The sequence below is a fragment of the Lactuca virosa genome, chromosome 3, assembly GCF_052849685.1.
Source record: "Lactuca virosa cultivar CGN04683 chromosome 3, Lactuca_virosa_CGN04683_v6, whole genome shotgun sequence".
NCBI lineage: Eukaryota > Viridiplantae > Streptophyta > Magnoliopsida > Asterales > Asteraceae > Lactuca > Lactuca virosa.
Window position 1 is genome coordinate 293,711,002 of NC_136428.1, and position 24,084 is coordinate 293,735,085.

Consider the following 24,084-nt stretch of genomic DNA (forward strand, 5'->3'; position numbering starts at 1 on the left):
TCACGTCTTGGAGATGAAGTCACATATTGACAGGCTGAGAGTATTGGGTGTCATTGTCTCGAGGAAGTTGGCTGTTTACTGGGTTCTTCAGTCCCTTCCTGAGTCGTATAGTGAGTTCATTGAGGACTACTATATGAAAAATCACAACATGACCCTTATCGATCTTGCCTATTTGCTTGTTGCTGCTGAATCAGCAATGATTTGGCGCACTGTTAAAGCAAATTTGATTGGAAGATCTACTCCCCAAACTTCCATGGATATTGACAATGGTAACATTGGAAGTCCAGAAAAGCTTTCTCTTCCCAATGGAAAGGGATCGGCCATGTTCAAGTCACTTGACCAAATGGTAAAGAGAAAGGCTAATTCTGAGATAGTCCCGTGTACCATTCCAAAGAGTCCATATGTTTCTATTGCCAAGAGAAGGGGCATTGGTTGCGAAGCTACCGTATCTACCTGAAGGACCACAAGGATGGTAAAGTCAGAGTGTATGACTATGCTTCAGGTAAGTCCACTATCTAACTCTATTAAGTTTCTATTTGGAGATCCTTAGTACATAATGTAATGTAATTACATTTTGATGTTTTGAAGGATCGAAGAAGAGAAAGGAAGCTTAAAGGAAGAGTATGCTGAATCTGGTCGCGAAGATGGATTTCAATCGCATGGTTCGATGATCGGATTCTTCAGCTGCTGCTTAAGAGTTATGATAGATTACTTAGAAATATTTAGAAACATAGTTTTTATTTGTAATTTCATTGTAAGGAAAAGTTTTTCCGCATTTTATAGATAAATAAAATGTTGTTTTATTTTATTTCCTTGCAATGGCATTTGTGAAAATTGATGTTTCTATGTTTCTATGTAAGCAATATGAATTTGATTCATTCGTTTATGGTAGTGTCGAGAATTTGCCAAATAGGTAAAGATTTGTTGAATTAGTGTCTAAGTCCATAACTATAATTGGTATGTACTTGACCCGACTCGGCATGGTCCATTTGGGTTGCATGGCATCGGAACATTTGGATAGACCATTTGTGAGGAGAGGACATTTGTGACATATTAATATATTATAAGTTCTAATATATTAATATGAAATCATGTTATTTAATTAGTATTGATCAAGAATTAATCTGGACTTAATTTAGTGATCAAAAGGAGACTAATTAAATATATGGGGATTGATTGTGTAAATCATTCATTCTTATATATGTGGGCTTATGATCCATGATTCCTTATGTTAGGTTTAACCCATGTGGTGATCCATGGATACTCCATGGAGGTTAAAACCCATGGAGAATAAGGAATGGGTAAAGTCATGGGTTACATGATGTAACCCTAATGTGCACACTGTATAAGGACCCCTTTAGCTCAAGAAATTGGCACTAGTGATACATATTTGAGGGCTAGCCGATTTGAGCATGAATGTCTTCTTCTCATGGTTATTCCATATGTTGGTGATGTTGTGTGAACCATTTGAGGTGTCACACTTGGGGCACTAGGCTCTCGAGCTACATGGAGTCAAGCTACATCAACAAGGTATGTATTCTAACTTGTTATATTACCCAAGTATCAAAGATTGTATGCTAGATAGGGTAATACCTTGGAATAATCATATTTGCATGTATATTAGAGAAAACATAGATCCAGACTATTTAGGGTTGCATGTGCACTTAGGAGTGTTAGAATGCTCAAAACCCAACAGTGGTATCAGAGCCTAGGCTTGTTTTCTTGTTATACTTGCAAAATCTTCTTAAAAATCGAAGTTTTTTGCTGTCTGGGCAGCAGACTCGGCGAGTCCATCAGGAGACTCGACAAGTCCATGCCTTAAAAGTGTTCAAAACAATCCAACTCGTCGAGTTGGTTCATGCACTCGACGAGTTGGACCCCCTGACAGCATATCTTCGAGTTTTTTGGCTGGAAATGGACTAGGAACATTACCATAAGTTGTTTTTTGAACCTATAAACCTGTTTTTAATGTGGTAATGTTCATTCTAATCCAATTTCAAAGATAATTATCAATAGATTCATGTTTTGTATTAGTTTAGTGATTAGGCTAATTACATGAAAAAGTTTGATTAAATTATCTTGTTCTTATGAGTTGCTTAGATTAATAGGAATGTTATGTGAAATTGTTGTTTTCAATCAAAATTAATCTAAGAGTTGATTCTAAAATGTGTTTTTGTAACTTGTCCTCAAGTTATATGAAAAGTCACATTTAAGATTCATAAAACTCATAAAGTTTTCCATAAGTTATGAATAAGGAAGAGTCACATTCTTTTAATGGTGAAAAGTTTTCCATAACTTGTCCTCAAGTTATGGAACTTGAAGAGTTTTTTGAATTAAAACTACTTTAAACACATAAGTTATGGAATTGAAAAGTTTTTGAATAGTTCAAAACTTGCCCTCAAGTTTTGGAATTTGAAAAGTTTTCTTTCATGAATACTTTAATTCCAAATTAAGCCCTTAGGATTTTAAAAGTTAAAATTCAACCCTTATACTTTATAATATTATAAGTTAATAAAAAATATATATATATATATATATATATATATATATATATATATATATATATATATATGTGTGTGTGTGTGTATAAGAGCAAGTCGTCTTACCATTAGTAGGCCTCATTCACGAAGCCGGTCTATAAGGGGGGTATAAGGTTACTGCCTATAAAATGGCAATTTAATGGGTGTCCACTCTCACCCACCGCTTCCTTGACTGGTGGAGGGTCGTTAGCCGAACGGGTAGGACAAGGACTAGAATTCTCCCTTCATTAAAAGTATTAATGATAAATACTAAGTAACTAAACTCTTATTAATTCCCAATCTTAGTTACTTAGGAAAATGTGAATAAGGTGCTAACCCATGAAATTACACTTTGCACTTTGCTTAAGTCGGTTAGTGGAGCGCGTGTGGTTAACCGGCACACTAGCTTGATTTAACAAGGTAGGCAAAGGGTTTCTTAAAGCTTATCATAGGCCGGTGGAGCGTATGTGGTTAACCGGCACATCGGTTGGGTGATAAACATTTAAGAGTACCAAGTAATTTGCATGGTTACTTCACACCTTGTTTTGTGATCCTCGGCATCCCAGTCACAAAACCTGAAGGGCATAATCGAGATTGAAACATGCCATTGAACAGTTCAATGAATCTCAAAAGATCTAGGAGTTTCAAAACCAATTAAAACCTAATAAATTATTTCGTTTTTCATGGTGGAAATTTGTGAATCGTCATTCACCTACCTTCAAATATTTTATAGCTTGGATTACGGCATCCATCTTCCAAGTTATAGAAGTATTGTGTTGGGTCCTAGCCTTAATATTTCATATTGGGTGTTATATTAAGGACTTGAAATCAACTATCTTGTATATCTCCCAAAATATTTCTAGCTCAGACATCTATAATCTTTCCAAATCTCTTGGAACTTCACTTCCTCCGCCTCCTCCAATTATTCTCCCTAACCCACAAGTTCTTTGAAAAAGTTTAAGGTCACTCAATCCCTATTGGCAAGCAAAGTCTATGTGTGCTCACATCTTGGAGATAAAGTCACATATTGACAAGCCGGGAGAGTTGGGTGTCAAAGTCTTAAGAAAGTTGGATGTTCAATCACTTTCTAAGTCACATAGCGAGTTCCTTTGGGACTACTATGAAACAGACTATGACATGACCCTTAATGATCTTATTTATTTGCTTAGTGCTACTGAATTAGCAATGGTTTGAGGACTAGTAAAGCAAATTTGATTAGGAGATCAACTCCCCAATGGACATTGACAATGGTAACATTGGATATCTAGAAAAGGCTTTCTCTTCCCAATGGAAAGGGATCGACCATAGTCAACTCGGTTGACCAAATGGTAAAGAGAAAGGCAAGTCTGTGATAGTCCAGTACACCATTCCCAAAGAGTCCATATGTTTCTCTTGCCAAAGGAAGGGGCATCGGTTGCGAAGCTGCCTTAACTACCTGAAAGATCTGAGAGAAGGTCTAGTCAAGAAGTTTGACTCTATTTCAGGTAAAGTCCACTATCTAACTCTGTTAAGTTTCTATGCTGAGATTCTTGTTACATGATGTGACTGGGTCACATGTTGATGTTTTAAGAATCAAAGAAAAGTGAAGAAACTCAAAGGAAGTCTATGCTGATTCTGATCACGAAGATGGATCTCGATTGCATGGTTCAGTGATCATAATTTTTGAGATGTTGCTTAGGAGTTATGCTATATTGCTTAGGAATAGATAACAACAAGTTTTTCATATGCATTTGCACTGTAAGGATAAGTTTTCCGCAAAGTTTTTAAAATTAAAGGATTTTTTGATTTTATTTATTCTAAGTATCCTTACAATGGCATTTGTGAAAAAATTGTTGCTTATATGATTCCATTGATAGCAATATTGGAAAATGGATTTGTTTCTTCCATTTGTGGTAGTGTCTAAATTTACCAAATAAGGAAAGATTCTCATCACCCAAGGTTTCAGTTGGATAGAAACTTGGAAATCATGCAAGTTGTATAGTATGATGAATGAGAATTTTCATCTTTGGAAAATTAAGATTAATTCCTTGTTCACATGTATATGTGAGTCAAGTGAAGGACTAAGGGATCGAGTACACATTCTGGTGCACTGATCGAGTCCACCACAAAAAGATTGATAAGACTATTCGTCATGATTTACTAAAGTTTAGTAAATATGGTTATACTTACAAGCTTAAGTATAATTCTGAGACATTGGAAAATTTTCAATGTATGGCAGAACGAAAGAGAAGAATCAAATTAGGCAGAAGGATAAAAGTTTCTCAAATCTGAAAAGATGGGAGAGTACTTTAGTATCATTTTTCCTGATCATCTTAATGATTTAGAAATCATGTCACAATTAGTCCTCTAAGGACATCTTAGTGCATTCTTATGACTAAGAAGAGGAATCTTGAATTGTTGGAATGGTTAAATCAAGAAGATGAGTCATACTTCATTCCAAAACGAGTCTTAGAGTCATACTCCAAGACTGTAAGTTGAGTGGCATATCTTAAAGAAAGGTTTTTAACACTTGTCAAACGTAAGAGTAAAATGTTTTCTACTCTTGTACATTTGAAATTGGTAAGTTGTGATGTTTTGGATAAAACAAAGACCAACTAAGGCCAATTGTGTGAAGTGTTTGTCTTGACAAAGAATCCGCACTATCTCTTGAATATTTGACAAGTGAGTCTTATATGTCAAGAAGACAGTGGGAGTCTTAAAGATCCTGATAAGCTTCAAGATCTAATCAAGAGTAAAACTTGTAGTTTATCACTAGCACACGACATGAGGTTTTATAACCTGTCGTGTTGACATATCCTTTTTCTATGCCCATTCCAGTTGAAGTTGGCTTTGCATATGAGTTCTGAGAGTTCTCAATTGGTTGCATAACAACTTGGAAGCAATGGCAGACCCTTGTGCTGCCAGGTGGCAAGAAGTTAAGACTGCACAAGTTCAATCCATATGAGTTTGGATTCGTCACTAACCTTTTCTTGTGATTATGGTTTTGACAAATTCACTTGGATAGGAACACATACACCATAAAATCTAAGTGTCATAAGGTTTCTTTCCGATTCATGAAAATGATGATGGGGAAACGCTTTCACTAAGTAGATTTTAGGTAGATAGCAAGTGTGATATTTGCATTCTCAAAGTCGTTAGTGGAGCGTGTGTGGTTAACCGACACACTAACATGGACTTGTGAGAAATGGCAAAGGTCTAAACAATTGAGACTATGATTACGACATCCCTTTTCATAGTTCTGAAATTGTTTAGACACACCTATGAGCTATCTAAGATAAGGTGTATGATTTTGATAAAGTTTTATCAAAGCATCTCGTATCGGAAGTCTGAACTTTGGTAAGAAAGTCAATAAAGTATTGATTTCTAGAAGTCCAGCTGATTTCTGAGTACATGTCAAAGCTAGTGGGAGCATAAGTGTTATGCTAATAATCATTGCAAGTTAGCAATGTTAATTATAGAAAACAAAAGTTTCAATTGGAGAAAAGTTGTTTTGCTATAATTAAGGGAGAGGAAATTGTACTTCATTTCAATTCTAAAAGCTTAGATTGAGGTTTTAATCATCTTAAGTCAAGGGTATATATGAATTTTGTGTTGGAATGGCTCAACATAAGGAAATTCTATATATAGGCCCATTATTTGCATTCTAAAATTCGATTATGATTATGGCATCCCTTTTCATAATCTGAATTATGAGAACTTGGCAAATAGAAATAGAAATATTATAGCAAAAAGACTGGTCTAGTATCATGTCTTTATGTGAGACATCATGACTCGTGTCCCATATGCTTCAGATATAGGATCGATTGCATGTGCTATAATATTCATCTGTTCTAAATTTTCCAAATGCTCTGGGCATTAAGGGGGAAAAATCTAGAATTGGATATGACTAAAATGATTAAGCAATTGTCGAGAACAATCTAAGGTTTACCAAAGATTGGTTGCTCAGGGACAGTTGGAAGTATAGTGTTAAATTTTGGAAGGACCATATTGACATACTCTGAAATGTAGAGTGCCAGTCACAACACTAGAACCAAGTTAGGTGAGCTTGAAGGCATCGGTTGAAGCCCTTAGTTGCAAGGTCTTTGACTGTGCCCAAGAAAGGGATGGATAATAGATCTTAGATAGTTCCCACTTCCGCCATTGGTTACTGGTTGAGCCACTGGAATGGAATGAGACCTTTATCCAGGGTGGAGAGCACTGTCGGACTTAGCACTTAGGAGCTCTTTCCCTGTGTGAAGATCCTTCAAAGAAAAACAAAAATAGCCCTATGAGAAAAGGCCCCAAGAGGAACGCTAATTTCATAATCATAACGAGCGTGTGGCATTTTTATAAACTGGCAGAGCTTCGAGTGACTTTTTTCTTTGCTCTTCGACAGCCCGTCACTCGAAGCTCCTCAAGTCTGCGGTAGTTCAAAACTGGAATTGGCACAATTACGTTTATTAGAAGTGGACAATCGAGTGGTTGTACCAGCCAAAAGCAGCTAATTCGGAAACTTTGGAATGGGAGTAAAGCCCGGCGAACCAATCTCTCATAAGTTAAGTAAAGGCCTGTTTGCATCGCAACTAATAGAAAAAGACGACTACTAGAAAAAGGGGCCCTCTTGATCACCTGAAGAGATTTTTAGGCAGAATTGGCATAATTATTACAGCGCAAGTTTGTTGAAAGAGGGGCAGTAGATTCTAGATCTGCTGAAAACCAGGTTATAGGGCTATATCTTTCTTCCATGGTAGGGCTAGGGGCAGGGTGGTTGTAAATCACTCCTTTTACTTTTAGAATGGTTGCTTATCCTTCACTTTTTTTAGAGCGTCTCGCTATTCAAAAAAAAAGGTTTATGTAATCGGGACTGCTTGCATGTCCATCATTAGATTTGCGGGGTAGTGGAGGGAGTGCTTCCTCTCCTTAACAGTCGAGCTGGAGGCAACTCTTGTTCAAAAGTGACTGTCAAAATGGGAATATGGAAATGTTTCATAGTTGGAAGTTATCCAATCTGTGTAAGATTAGAAAAACTAAATGCAAGAAGGATGTTTCCATGGAGTTGATCTCCATTGGAATACTCTGTAATGTCTGTTGACAAATCTTTGTGACTTTGTGCATAATCATTACAAGAGGATCAATGCATATAAGTTTAAATTCTAACAGATTTCGGTAAATGATAGGAATTTGGAATTCTTACATTTTCGATAAGGATTTGGGAGTGTGAAAAGAGAATCATTGAAAATTATGTTCAATCGATCTAGTTCACAAAGTAAAGATCATAGACAAACATAGAGTGCTTACTTGGTGTATAGCAAAGCTATTGTTTAGAAAAAACATAGTGTACATGCTTGGAGCATGGGACAACCAGTGTTTTTGATTCAAGTATAAAGTTGATAAAAACCGAAACAATGAATAATGATTAATCAGTATGGTGATAAATAAAAAGTGTTCTATTTATATTCATAGGTTTTGATACCATACTAGATTCAATTATTCTTGTGTTTCATTTTGCATGTTTTGACTTTCATTTTGCATTTGATACCATACTAGATTCAATTATTCTTGTGTTTCATTTTGGAAGTAGATATGAATCTAGACTGTCATGAGTTGGCTTGTAGATGTCTAAGATGTTGGACATAGCAAATAGGTGCTACAACACTCATGAGTGCTCTTAAGTTCTGAGTATTGGATTCAACCCGCGCTCATTTGAATCACTTCATGGATTTTATCACGAGTGATCATGACACGATAATATCTTATATTCTTCAAACCTAGAGATATGAGTTGTTAGTATGAGTTGGTTGTACATTGATTGCGCGAAAACGCATTGGTAACTCGATGTTATAAAATGTGCTTTTGTGTATGATTCAACAAGTAGTAGAATAAGCCATATGAGTCGAAGTTTATCCATTCCTTTTACCTTCGGGATAAAAGCGATATCTGTGGGCCCCTTGATGATTTAGTGATGACAAATGTAAGTGCTCGGCCGGGCCTGGACTGATTTGATTTGTTCAATTAGTCAGTCGTCATAAATCGGAAATCGGGAAACAACAAATGGACAGAGAGAATGATTTATAATCCATGTCTCAGTCCATATGATATCTAGAATGGAGGAATATATGATCCCTTATCTAATGGACAAGTCCTTGACAAAGGTCAGAGTTCATCGACAAGGTCAGAGTTCTACAGCGCCTTTTGAGAGCTACGATTGCTAGTTGGTTCTTGAAGTCATATGCAATAATAGTTTTAGACTTATCCAAGTGGGAGACTGTTGGATTAGTGTCTAAGTCCATAACTATAATTGGTATGTACTTGACCCGACTCGGCATGGTCCATTTGGGTTGCATGGCATCAGAACATTTGGATAGACCGTTTGTGAGGAGAGAACAGTTGTGACATATTAATATAATATAAGTTCTAATATATTAATATGAAATCATGTTATTTAATTAGTATTGATCAAGAATTAATCTGGACTTAATTTAGTGATCAAAAGGAGACTAATTAAATATATGGGGATTGATTGTGTAAATCATTCATTCTTATACATGTGGGCTTATGATCCATGATTCCTTATGTTAGGTTTAACCCATGTGGTGATCCATGGAGGTTAAAACCCATGGAGCATAAGGAATGGGTAAAGTAATGGGTTACATGATGTAACCCTAATGTGCACACAATATAAGGACCCCTTTAGCTCAAGAAATTGGCACTAGTGATACATATTTGAGGGCTAGCCGATTTGAGCATGAATGTCTTCTTGTCATGGTTATTCCATATGTTGGTGATGTTGTGTGAACCATTTGAGGTGTCACACTTGGGGCACTAGGCTCTCGAGCTACATGGAGTCAAGCTACATCAACAAGGTATGTATTCTAACTTGTTTTATTACCCAAGTATCAAAGATTGTATGCTAGATAGGGTAATACCTTGGACTAATCATATTTGCATGTATAATAGAGAAAACATGGATCCAAGGTATTTAGGGTTGCATGTACACTTAGGAGTGTTAGAATGCTCAAAACCCAACAAGATTCTCATCACCCAAGTTTCAGTTGGATAGAAACTTGGAATCATGCAACTTGTAGTGTGTGATTAATATCTTTGGGATATTAAGGCTAAATCCTTGTTCACATGAATATGTGAGTCAAGTGAAGGACTAGGGGATCGGGTACACTGGGTGTGCGCTGGTCAGGTCCACCACAAAGATCGATAAGACTATTCGTCATGATTTACTAATGTTTAGTAAATATGGTTATACTTACAAGATTAAGTATAATTCTGAATCGTTGAAAAAGATTTCAATGTATAGCATAACGAATAAGAAGAATCAAATTAGGCAAAAAGATAAAAGTTTCTCCAATCTGAAAAGATGGGAGAGTACTTTAGTATCGTGTTTTATGATTATCTTAGTGATTATGATACCATATCACAATTGATTCTCTAAGGACATCTTAGTGCATTTGTATGTCTAAGAAGAGGAATCGTGAATTGTTGAAATGGTTAAATCAAGAAGATGAATCATACTTAGTTCCAAAAACAAGTCTTAGAGTCTTACTCCAAGATTTTTCCTTGAGTGACATTAAATTAAGAATCAACACTAAAGATGGGAGAGTACTTTAGTAACATGTTTCTTACTCTTGTACATTTGAAATTGGTAAGTTGTGATGTTTTGCATAAAATAAAGACCAACTAAGGCCAATTGTGTGAAGTGTCATTGTTGATGAGAATCAACACTAACTCTTGAATATTTGTTTGTCAAGGAATGGTTCTTGACAATATAGTCTTATATGTCAAGAGGCCAGTGGGAATCTTAAAGATCTTGAAAGTTTCAAGAACTAATCAAGAGTAAATCTATTGTTAAACACTAGCACGCGACTTGAGGTTTGTAACCTATCGTGTTGACATATTCTTGTTTTTGTGTCCACTCCAGTTAAAGTTGACTATGCATGTGAGTTCTATGAGTTCTCAGTTGTTTGCATAACAACCCTGGAAGCAATTATAGGCCCTTGTGCTGCCAGGTGGAAAGAAATTAAGATTGAACAAGTTCAGTCCATATGAGTTTGGATTTGTCACTAACCTTGTCTTATGATTATGGTTTGACAAATTCACATGGATAGGAACACATACACCATAAAATATGAGTGTCATAAGGTTTATCTCCAATTCATGAAAATGATTCTGAGGAAACGCTTTCACTAAGTAGATTTTAATAGTTAGCAATTGTGATATTTGCATTCTCAAATTCGGCTTGTGAGAAATGGCAAAGGTATAAACATTTGAGACTTATTGTTGTAAGTTCTAAAAAATTATAGACACACATGTGAGCTATCTAAGGAAAGGTGTATGAGTTTGAGAAGCCTGGATAAAGTCTTATCGAAGCATCTCGTATCAGAAATCTAAACTTTGGTAAGAAAGTCAATAAGTATTGATTTCTAGAAGTCCAAATGATTTCTGAATACAAATCAAAGCTAGTGAGAGCATAAATGTTATGCTAGTAAGATAATAATTATTGTGCTAGTGGGAACATAATTATTATGGTAAGTGTTGGAAGTTAGCAATGTTAATTATAGAAAACAAAAGTTTCAAATCGCGAAGTTACAGGGTTTGAAAAGTTGTTTTGCTATAATTAAGGGAGAGGAATTCATACTTCACTTCAAAAATCTAAAAGCTTAGATTGAGTTTTTAATCAAATTTTGTCAAATATATATGAATGTTATGTTGGAATAGTTCAACATAAGGAAATTCTATATATGTAAATGTTAATTGCGTTCTCAAAATTTGATTATGCTTACGGCATCCCTCTTCATAATCAAAATTATGAGAACATGGCAAATAGAAATATTGTAGCAAAAGACTAATCAAGTATTATGTCTTTATGTTAGATATTATGAATCGTATCCCATATGCTTCGGGTATAGGATCGATTGCATATGCTATAATATTCTCGCGTTCTAAATTTTCCAAATGCCTAGGGCATTAAGAGGGAAAAAGGACTAGAACCGGATATGACTAAAGTGGTTAACAACTGTTGTCACACCCCCAAACCAAAATGGCGGAAACATTCGGGGGCGGATGACTTCATGTAGTATCGTAACAGTTGAATATTTGTAAAGAAAGTAAACACACCCATCATAAATATAATTTAAAAGTTACATTGTTGAATGTGATACATGTCTCAAAATAAATTACAATATGATGACTTAATAAGTTTTCAAACTGACGCCTTAACGTCCCTTCTCCAAAAGCTGATGTTTACCTGTATTACTGAATCCCTGAGAAATACAAGTAGTTTTGAAAAAGTGTCAACAATTAAGTTGGTGAGTTCATAAGCGTTTTTGTATGAGAATAGTATGCCTTTTAGTATAAGGAAATTTGAGTTTGTTTATAGAAAATCCAACGTTTTCCATAAGAGAGTGGTGGTTTTAAAAGTTCCAAAAACCAGAATGTATAAGTATTTTCCATACCTAAAATAGTATAAATACATTTATATATGTATATATAATCACTAAGGTGTTTAACAGACCCGTAAACCAAGATGTATTAATACTCCATGTGAGTTTTTATAACCATACTATGGACCCAGACTGCCTGTAACTACGCTCTTCAGGCGCTAAAATGATATGATGTTTGTCACCCCAGACCTGCCGGTCTAACTGTAGCTAACAGTTTAGGTGAGGGATTGTCAGTCCCATATAGATCTATACACAAATATCACGCTCTCCCTACAAGAGATTATGGCTTATAAAACAGGACTTAATCTGTGAACTGAAAGGTTCGATGAAATCAGATATCTCACAAAATTTAGTATCAACAGGTTTACGTATGAAAAGTCCATTTTTCTTGTGAATATAAGTATTTCCTCTTTTTAGTATTTATTATATGTAAAAACACCATGAATATCTCGTAAACTATACCTATTATAGTTTTCAAAGGTGTTTTCCGTTAGGATGAAAAACCTTGGTGTATTACCAACTTTGCATGTAAAGTAGTCTATAACGTTAGTAGTAATGTCATTTTACGTATTTAACATTTATACATAAGATGTAGGTAAAACATTAGAACTTATATGTAACGATTTGTATTTTAACATAAGTTTTTCTTGCGTTTTACTTGTATTTCCCCCCCTTAAAACATAGAAAAGACGTGAAAACATAGGGGTATGAACTCACCGGGAAAGTGTGATGATTTGATGAAAACAAGACTTTACTCGGGCAGCACTTCGACCGGAAAGTGGTAAATTTCTCGGGAGTTTCGGAGTTTCAGGCCTTCGTCGTGGCTTGGATATGTAACCGGTGCGTCGGGGTCGTCTCGGGGTGCTTAACGCAGAGTAAAAATGGGAGAGAGGATAGAAATGAGCAAATAAAACTGAAACCCTCGGTTTCTATTTATAGGGTGAAGTTTCAGGACTCACGTCGTAGGCATGGGATGGCTCACGTCGTGAGCTTGGTCCGTAGATGCGACGTCTGGTGGTCTAACTCTGGCACACATCAGTCATAGACTCACGTCGTGAGTCTCTAGCTTACGTCGTGGGTCTCGGGATAAGGTTGGTTTCCATGCCCCGAACTTCAGAAATTCATATCTCTCGCATACGAGCTCCGATTTTGACGTTCTCTATATCCACGCGTAGGTGAGATTATGCTCTACAACTTTCGTTTAGACTCCGTTGGCTAATTTTGAATTAAGTTTTTAATATTATATTTTTAACAGGCCGGGACAGGAAAAGTCCGTTAAAAATTCATATCTTCTTCACCTGACGTCCGTTTTCGTCTGTCTTTTTACCGTACTTCTACTATTGTCGGGATCTTCGATTCTCGTTAAGGTTGCGTCGGCTAAAATTCGCTCGATCTCTATTTCGAGTTTTTAGTTGTCTACGGCTGTATCCGAAACTTAGAAAAATCATAACTTCCTCATACGAAGTCAGATTTGGACGTTATTTTTATGTACGCTCACGGTTTTTTATTATCTACGACTTTCTTTTAGATACTTAAGACTAAAAAGTATTTTATTGAAATTTTACTTTTTACGCTTAACAGTGTTTTACCGGTTTTGCCGCGGATCTTTGATTGGTCATAACTACTTCGTTATAACTCGGATTTGAGTGTTCTTTATATTTCTGAAAACCTTGACACGATATCTAACATTTTATGTATCCCAATTGAGACTTTTGAACATTTCATTTTTGATGCTATTTCTATTGATTCCAAAAATAGATTTTTAATATTTGACTTTTTGAACATTACATTGACTTGGAATATCGGGTTGTCACATCATCCCCCCGTTAGCGGGAATTTCGTCCCGAAATTAATTCTACATTAAGTATTTATGGACTAGGGAAAAGATGCGGGTATTTTTGTTTCATTTGATCTTCGCGCTCCCAGGTGTATTCAGGTCCTCGCTTGGCATTCCAACGGACCTTCACAATGGTTATGCGACTTTGTTTTGTTCTTTTAATTTCCCGATCCATGACTTCTATAGGCTCTTTTACGAAGTGGAGACTCTCGTTGATTTCAATTCCGTCCAGAGGGATGACGAGGGTCTCATCAGACAGGCATTTCTTTAGGTTCGACACGTGAAAGTTAGGGTGTACGTTATTGAGTTCCTGCGGTAATCGAAGTTTGTATGCTACTGGGCCAATCCTGGCAAGGATCTCGAATGGTTCGATATACCTAGGGTTTAGTTTCCCATGTTTTCCGAAACGTATTAATCCCTTCCACGGTGAGACTTTCAATCTTACACGGTCCCCAACCTGGAATTCCAAGGGTTTCCGTCTTTTGTCCGCATAACTCTTTTGTCTGTCTCTTGAAGCCTTTAGTCGTTCTCGGATTTGGACAATTTTCTCGGTATTTTCCCTTATGATTTCCGGGCCAGTGAGAGTGTTGTTGGGTACTTTACCTCTAGCTAGTTGCGTGTCACCCACTTCATCCCAGCACAGAGGTGATCTGCACTTGCGGCCATAGAAGGCTTCAAATGGAGCAACCTTGATGCTAGAGTGATAGCTATTGTTGTACGAGAACTCGACCAGTGGTAAATGGGTATCCCATTCTTTACCAAAATCGATCACATAAGCCCTTAGCATATCTTCCATGGTTTGATTCGTTCTCTCACTTTGTCCGTCCGTTTGTGGATGGTAAGATGTACTTATGTCCTAGCCTAGTTCCCAGAGATTTTTGTAAAGATTGCCAGAAACGAGGGGGTGAATCTGCTATCTCGGACTGAGATAATAGATATTGGTACACCGTGCAGTCTAAAAATCTCTTTGAGGTAAGTTCTTGTTAGCTTCTCCATCTTGTCGGTCTCTTTTATTGGTAGAAAGTGTGGATTTGGTCAATCTATCGACAATCACCCCAAATGGTATCATAACCACCTACTGAATTGGGTAAAATAGTTATGAAAATCATTGCATGGATTATCCCTGATTCATCTAATACAGTTCCGTGTATACGAGTCGTATATAGTTAAGATTGAAAAGGCAGTCGAATAAATGATTCATCTCTAAGCCCACATCCAGACAAGGAAAAGGAGTCAAAGTGGAATCATTAATTCTAAGCCTGTAGAATCTTTATTACGTACTACTCTTATGTATACATTTGATAGTATTAGATCAATCGCATAAATTTTTGGGGTATTTGTTGGTGAACTTGACTTTCTGTGCGAGTAGTATTCCTGGAAACCATGTTGGCAGTACTTGAGCAAAGTTATAGAAAATTTGGTGCTCCTTACGTGACTACTTCGTTGGAGGTTTTTGTTGGTTTCCTTGATTGTCATTAGGGTTTGAAGTGCCGACTCTGTTTTCATTTTCTTTAGTGTTGTTAGGGTTGAATTGCGCCATGACAACTGTCACTGTAGCCGTTACAACGACTTGGAACGTAGCGGAGTCTATGTGTAGGATCAGGGTTTCGTCGGTTGGTTGATAAAATCAGTCATCTACGCGAGGTAGTGGGTAACTATTCTTAATGGTATGCTTGTTCAGTTCTCGATAGTCGATGTACATACGAAACGATCCGTCTTTTTTCTTGACGAACAAGACCGGTGCTCCTAATGGGGAGAAACTTGGTCTAATAAATCATTTACTGAGAGGTTCGTTAAGTTGACCGGAGCGTTCCTGCATCTTTGTTGGAGCTGGACGGTAAGGCGATTTAGCTACAGGGGTAGTTCCTAGAATTAAGTCGATTCGAAACTCGACTTGACGTTGTGGTGGAAATCCTGATCGTTCTTCTGGAAAGATGTCGGGAAGGTCGCGTACTTCTGGGATATTGTTTGATGTTCTTCGCTTTAAGTCTAAAAACTATTGGGTAGGTTAGAAAGGCGTGGTACCCCTCGCATGGGTACTTCTGAAGGGTTGCGTTATGGGTCGTAAAAATTTCATCTGACGGTTGTTTAAGGGAAGATTTCTTTTCATCTAGCACATAAACTTTGCATGGTAAGAACCAAGCCAAACCATGTCGGATGATGATGTCGTAACTTCTTGATGATTTTAATATTATGTTGGTCTGGAAGAAGAAATGATTACTAGGATGAAGAACTAACCTTGGTATTAATACTACGAACCCTATTCTATCACAAATTACAAGTACAAACTAAACGAGGGTTCTGATATTTTGAAATAATGAACTTTCGTGAAGTAATCCCTACTAGGTTTTTCTATTATCGTCCGGTGTGTGCGAGAAGGTATAGTTATAACGTAACGTGTAAAATTCTGTAAAAATTTCAGGGGTCTAATTATTGAGGTTTAGATATACACCAGAACTTCCTAGTAGAGTTCCTTGTTGCTTTTTCATGTTCCGTTGTTACACTCCCCCTGTTCCCCGTCATTCCTCTCCGTTGGGCAGTCCCTCTTGAAGTGTCCTATTTCACCACAAAGGTGGCATATTAGACTGGCGCCCACATTGGTGGTTGAAGTGATGAGCTCGACCGGGGTCCTACAGAAACGGGTCGTGTGCCTCTTCCTGTTGCATCTATTGAAATGCAGCACTCGGCAGACTCCATAATGATGGTAGTTGCACTTACTGCACAGTGGGAGGTTTCCTAGGTATGGAGTGGTCGGTGTTGGGATAGCAGTCTTGATGAGGATATTGACTGCCCCAACTTGATACTCTTGTGAAGTCCCTTGAGTTGAATTGCTTCCTTTATCGCTCTCGAACTTTCGTTTCAGGATATTAGGTTTAAGGTCTCGAGTGTCTTTGCAAACAGGCACTCGTTGTTGTACTTGGTTATCACCGTGATTGGGGTTGTCGATAACATTTCCACTAACATTTGTGTTGTTAGCATTTAGGTGAGTAATGACAGCTGCTACGGCAGCTGTGACCGCAGCTTGAAAAGTAGCCAAATCTATCTGAAGAGTTGGTGCTTTGCCAGCGGTTTGGTTACGTTTCTTCGGAGGCATGATTCTGTTATACGATAAGAAAATGAGTTTGTGAGCGATTATGGTTGGCTCTAGATGTATTCTGATCATTCATGTAAGTTTTTTTTTCGTTTTGTTATACTGTTCTCGATGGTTCGACCTACATCCCTATGATGCACTCCTGGTAAAGAGCAGGAGTAAGTTTCTAAAATGGTTACAAGACGAGTGTTTATCCAACTAAATCATCTTTGATTGGAGGTATAATGCTTTCCACTTTCGAAAAGATTTGAAAGTGATACATGATGGAGTCTACACAAGGTAGACTTATGAGTTTGAGAATTATTCACTCTCGACTAGAATTCCGTGATCCGATATATTGCTATTAGTCATAACGGAAAGACGATAAGCTTAAAACCTAACGCGAGAAATGTAATCACTAAATCACTAGGTGGCATTAGTAGTCATTACTATGACGAAGGGGTATTCAAGCACTTCGTATGGAACACGCGTGGTTTTTCCTTGGTTCTATGATTTAATCCAAGCGGTAATGGTTCATTCTCCCTTGGTATCTACATGGTTTCCTTCACCTCTGTAGGTACATGGAATTTCTGTGTCCTCTTACTTCCGATTCTAACACTGATCCCCATTACTTCATAACGGAGAGTTCGAATCCCGAAAGTTCACGCGAACTTTTCCTCGGTGTTTTTAACAAGGTAACGACATGTTGTGGTTTCCATAGTTTCCTCTTGGTTGCGAGTACAGACTGTGTTAATTTCAGAGGCAGCATCTATCCACTAAGTTTGCGAAGATGGAGATAATGATAAGAATTCAAGAGTGAGAATAATGAAAGTGATCCATGAACTCAATCACCATAGATTAACCATTAAATGAGAGTGTGATTTTGGTAGAGTTCTAACAATAGAAGGATGAAAGTATTTGGACAAAGATTTCCCTAGGAGATTAGACGTTTGCCGATGTCATTGGTAGCAAAGATGTGATAAGTTCGGAAAAAAATTTGACCTTGGAGTAGGTCTTACATCATACCAGAATTGAGAAAATTTTGACAGTACATAGACCTAACCGACTAAAAGTTCAAGGTCTTAACATAAGCAGGAAATTAATACTAGAGTCTATACATAGACCTAATTTATATCCAAAAGAGAGAGTAGAGTAGACTCTACTTGTGGTGAGAACCGCTCGAATGAGTCCTTGATTCTGTCAGACGACGCTCCATGTCCAACATGTGTCTTTCAAACGTTGCCTGATGACGTCGAAGTTCCCTGACTTTAGCTTGGGTTGTAGTTAGTTCTCTCTGCAGGGTCATATTCTTGTTCAGGGTTCTTCTATGAGCAGTCTCTAGATGGCGAATGCGAACTGTATTGACTCCCGCATCGACATCAACCTCCATGACCCGATTGATGGCTGCCCTTCCCTATTCCTCATTACGAGCAACCCTGCGAACCAGAACAGGCAAGATTCTGTCTGCTGAGCCTCCCTCGCTCAGATTGTAGAAGCTTCAGTCTCCGTTGTAGGGTAAGGGTTGACGTTGCTCATGACTCCATCTATTCAAGTTTGCTGCCCATAGGGGTGTGGGGCCTTGAAATCCTGGTCGAGGGTTGGGATTTGGGATAGGAGCCACCAGGGGTAGATTATTGACTTCTGGCTCGGAGTCAGGATCTTCTGGGAAATATTCTGCAAAATCGTCATCCAATGGAATTGCATGATTCTCTTCTGACTCTGCATCAGTCCATCCACCATTATCTTGGTTGGGAAAGTATGGGTTGCCGGGGAGATGGGATCCAGTCATGAAATCTAAGCGACGAAAGGGATGTAAGAAACATTTAATAGACGTATAACTTAGATAATTTTAGGATGATCCTTACTAGTTACTTCAATACTTGCGTAGTGCATACCAACCATATGTAACCAAGATAGAATAGACCTTCGAATAAGTGACCCTAACTCTAAGTCCACAACCAAACAAGGAATAGGAAGTAAAGCAAAGATCAGAGATTCTGATTCTATGACACCCTAGTCACATATAACCTTAGCATATCCACTCAGCAACTATTGACCTACTAATAAAGACCTTTTTGTTCTTAAATAAGTAATTATAGCAACACAAAATACTCCTATAGTATTTTAAATTTGTAAGTTTGATTCTAGTGTTTTCTTTGGTAAGTTTTCGACTTGTTTCTCACTATGACTATTCACCAACATATGTTGGTCACATCTCGGATAGATATAGTTGATCAGGCTAAATTCATCCTAGATCTGATTACATATTCTGAGGCCTAATCATAGTGTCCAACTTGTCTTTATACTTTTTTATAGTTTTGACTAGGATACTAGACCGTTGCATGCATGTACTTATACTTTTATAAAACTAACATTTTAATTTATTAAAAGTGTAGTTTGTGAAAAACATTTTGTCAGAGAGTTTTAGTCCCTTTGCATTTATAGTTTGTATATCTTATGCGGTCTGATATACTTAGTTCACTATAAACAATGCTCTGATACCAATCTGTCACACCCCCAAACCAGAATGGCGGAAACATTCGGGGGCGGATGACTTCATGTAGTATCATAACAGTTGAATATTTGTAAAGAAAGTAAACACACCCATCATAAATATAATTTAAAAGTTACATTGTTGAATGTGATACATGTCTCAAAATAAATTACAATATGATGACTTAATAAGTTTTGAAACTGACGCCTTAACGTCCCTTCTCCAAAAGCTGATGTTTACCTGTATTACTGAATCCCTGAGAAATACAAGTAGTTTTGAAAAAGTGTCAACAATTAAGTTGGTGAGTTCATAAGCGTTTTTGTATGAGAATAGTATGCCTTTTAGTATAAGGAAATTTGAGTTTGTTTATAGAAAATCCAACGTTTTCCATAAGAGAGTGGTGGTTTTAAAAGTTCCAAAAACCGGAATGTATAAGTATTTTCCATACCTAAAATAGTATAAATACATTTATATATGTATATATAATCACTAAGGTGTTTAACAGACCCGTAAACCAAGATGTATTAATACTCCATGTGAGTTTTTATAACCATACTATTGACCCAGACTTCCTGTAACAACGCTCTTCAGGCGTTAGAATGATATGACGTTTGTCACCCCAGACCTGCCAGTCTAACTGTAGATAACAGTTTAGGTGAGGGATTGTCAGTCCCATATAGATCTATACACAAATATCACGCTCTCCCTAAAAGAGATTATGGCTTATAAAACAGGACTTAATCTGCGAACTGAAAGGTTCGGTGAAATCAGATATCTCACAAAATTTAGTATCAACAGGTTTACGTATGAAAAGTCCATTTTTCTTGTGAATATAAGTATTTCCTCTTTTTAGTATTTATTATATGTAAAAACACCATGAATATCTCGTAAACTATACCTATTATAGTTTTCAAAGGTGTTTTCCGTTAGGATGAAAAACCTTGGTGTATTACCAACTTTGCATGTAAAGTAGTCTATAACGTTAGTAGTAATGTCATTTTACGTATTTAACATTTATACATAAGATGTAGGTAAAACATTAGAACTTATATGTAACGATTTGTATTTTAACATAAGTTTTTCTTGCGTTTTACTTGTATTTCCCCCCCCCCCCTTAAAACATAGAAAAGACGTGAAAACATAGGGGTATGAACTCACCGGGAAAGTGTGATGATTTGATGAAAACAAGACTTTACTCGGGCAGCACTTCGACCGGAAAGTGGTAAATTTCTCGGGAGTTTCGGAGTTTCGGGCCTTCGTCGTGGCTTGGATATGTAACCGGGGTGTCGGGGTCGTCTCGGGGTGCTTAACGCAGAGTAAAAATGGGAGAGAGGATAGAAATGAGCAAATAAAACCGACACCCTCGGTTTCTATTTATAGGGTGAAGTTTCAGGACTCACGTCGTGGGCATGGGATGGCTCACGTCGTGAGCTTGGTCCGTAGACGCGACGTCTGGTGGTCTAACTCTGGCACACATCAGTCATAGACTCACGTCGTGAGTCTCTAACTCACGTCGTGGGTCTCGGGATAAGGTTGGTTTGCATGCCCCGAACTTCAGAAATTCATATCTCTCGCATACGAGCTCCGATTTTGACGTTCTCTATATCCACGCGTAGGTGAGATTATGCTCTACAACTTTCGTTTAGACTCCGTTGGCTAATTTTGAATTAAGTTTTTAATATTATATTTTTAACAGGCCGGGACAGGAAAAGTCCGTTAAAAATTCATATCTTCTTCACCTGACGTCCGTTTTCGTCTGTCTTTTTACCGTACTTCTACTATTGTCGGGATCTTCGATTCTCGTTAAGGTTGCGTCGACTAAAATTTGCTCGATCTCTATTTCGATTTTTTAGTTGTCTACGGCTGTATCCGAAACTTAGAAAAATCATAACTTCCTCATACGAAGTCAGATTTGGACGTTCTTTTTATGTACGCTCACGGTTTGTTATTATCTACGACTTTCATTTAGATACTTAAGACAAAAAAGTATTTTATTGAAATTTTACTTTTTACGCTTAACAGTGTTTTACCGGTTTTGCCGCGGATATTTGATTGGTCATAACTACTTCGTTATAACTCGGATTTGAGTGTTCTTTATATTTCTGAAAACCTTGACACGATATCTAACATTTTATGTATCCCAATTGAGACTTTTGAACATTTCATTTTTGACGCTATTTCTATTGATTCCAAAATAGATTTTTAATATTTGACTTTTTGAACATTACATTGACTTGGAATATCGGGTTGTCACAACTGTTAAGGACAATCTAAGGTTCGCCAAGAATTGGTCGCTTGTAGTTGGAAGTATAAAAATGGATGGATCATATTGACATACTCTGAGAAGAGGTAACTCTTGTTCAGAAGTGATAGTCAAAATGGGAATATGGAAATGTTTCCATAAGAGGAAGTTATTCTTTAAATCTGTGTAAGATTAGGAAACTTTTATGCAAGAAGGTTGTTCAAAGGAATGTACTTTGAATTTGAGACTTCGTTTCCATGGAATTCTTCTCCATTGGAATACTTTGTAATGTATGTTGCCAAGTCTCTATGACTTTTGTGCATAGTCATTACAAGAGGATCATTTCACATAATTTTAGAATCTAACAGATTACAGTAAATGGCAAGAATTTGATATTCTTACATTTACAATAAAGATTTGGAATTGTGAAATGAGCATCATTGAAATGTTTTTCAATTGATCTTTTTAAAAAATCAGGACCATAGACAAACATAGTGTGCATGCTTGGAGCATGACATAACTATTGTTTTAATTCAAGTATTAAGTTGATAAATCGAAACATTATACAATGAATAATGAGTAATCAATATGGCACTCAAAAGTTTTGGGGCCATATAGGATTAGTATTATTCTTGTGTTTCACTTTGCATGTTTTGACTTCCCGAATAACTAGGTTATCCAAACCATCCACAGTCGATCATACTTTGGAATTAGGTAGTGAGGCAAGACTATCATGAATGGATATGTAGTTTGTCTAGGTGTTTTAGACATATCCGCGGTGTTCATGAGTACTCCTGGAATAAGATTCGAGTATTGGATTCAACCCACGCTCATCTGAATCACTTCATGGATTTTATCACGAGTGATTGTGAGATGATAATATCTCATATTCTTGAAACGGAGACATGTGAGTTGTAGTTGCGAGTCGGTTGCACATTGACGTATGTAAACACACCGGTAACTTGGTGTTATAAAACATATTGTTGTGTGTAATTTGATGAGTAAGTACAAGCAAGCATTTGGGTCAAAGTTTATCCGTTCCTTTTACCCCATGTGGATAAAAGCGATATATGTGGTCCCCTCGATGATTTAGTGATGACAACCCTAAGTGCTTGGGTTGATTTGTTCAATTAGTCGGTCGTCATAAATTGGAAATCGGGAAACAACAGATGGACAGAGAGAATGATTAAAATCCATGTCTCATGTCCATATGATATCTAGAATAGAAGAATATATGATCCCTTATCTAATGGACGCGTCATTGACAAGGTCAGAGTTCGACATCGGATTTTAAGAGCTACGATTGCTAGTCGGGTTGTGGAGTCGTACTTGCAATAATAGTTATTAGACTTATCCAAGTGGGAGACTGTTGGATTAGGTGTCTAAGCCCATAACTATAATTGGTATGTACTTGACCCGAGAGTAGCATGGTCCATTTAGGTTGCATATCACCAAGACAATTTGATAGGATGGACTTTTGAGAAGAGATTATTTATGATTTGTTAATATATTATAAGTTCTAATATATTAATATGAAATCATATTATTTAATTAGTATTGATCAAGAATTAGTTTTCAATTAATTTTGTGATCGAAAGAGATTAATTAAATATAAGGGGTTGATTTGGTAAATCATTCATTCTTATGGTATGGGCCAATGATCCATGATTCCTTAGGTTGGGCTAAACCCATGTGACAACCCATGGATGATCCATGGAGGTTTAAACCCATGGAGCCTAAGGAATATGGAAAGTCATTCCCAGTAGGGTTTACATGGTGTAACCCCAATCATGCCACACTATATAAGAAGTCCCTTAGTATCCAAAATTGATACTAGTGTTCTTGGAGTCACTATAGCCGATTTGAGTGGAAGAAACTCTCTCAAAAGTCATCCTTTGTCCTAGGTGTGTTGTGATTCCATTTGAGGTGCAACACTTGGGGCACTAAATTCTTAAAGGCCAAAACTCAAGACGTTCTACAAGCTACAACAAAGAGGTAACTCTATAACTCCCTTTTATGTTGATTATTTCATTTTGTATGCTAGTTGTAGGCTTAATGCTTTGGAAACAATATTGCATGTATAATTAGAGTAAACATAGATCCAAAGCATTTAGGGTTGTATCTGCATCATAGGATGTTGTAGCATACTAAAACCCATCAAGATGTTCCCAGTACTGCATTTCGAACACGCTACCGTCATTATGAATTCGTAGTAATGCCCTTCGGTCTAACCAATGCGCCTGTGGCGTTTATGGACTTAATGAACCGGGTGTGCCAGCCTTACCTAGACAAATTCGTGATAGTATCCATCGATGATATACTAGTCTACTCACGAAGTAAAGAAGAACACAGTCAACACTTGCGGCAAGTTTTGGAAACCTTAAGGGGGGAGAAGCTGTATGCGAAATTCTCCAAATGCGATTTCTGGATCCGAAGGGTGGATTTTCTAGGTCACGTGGTCAGTGAAGAAGGGATACATGCGGACCCTTCC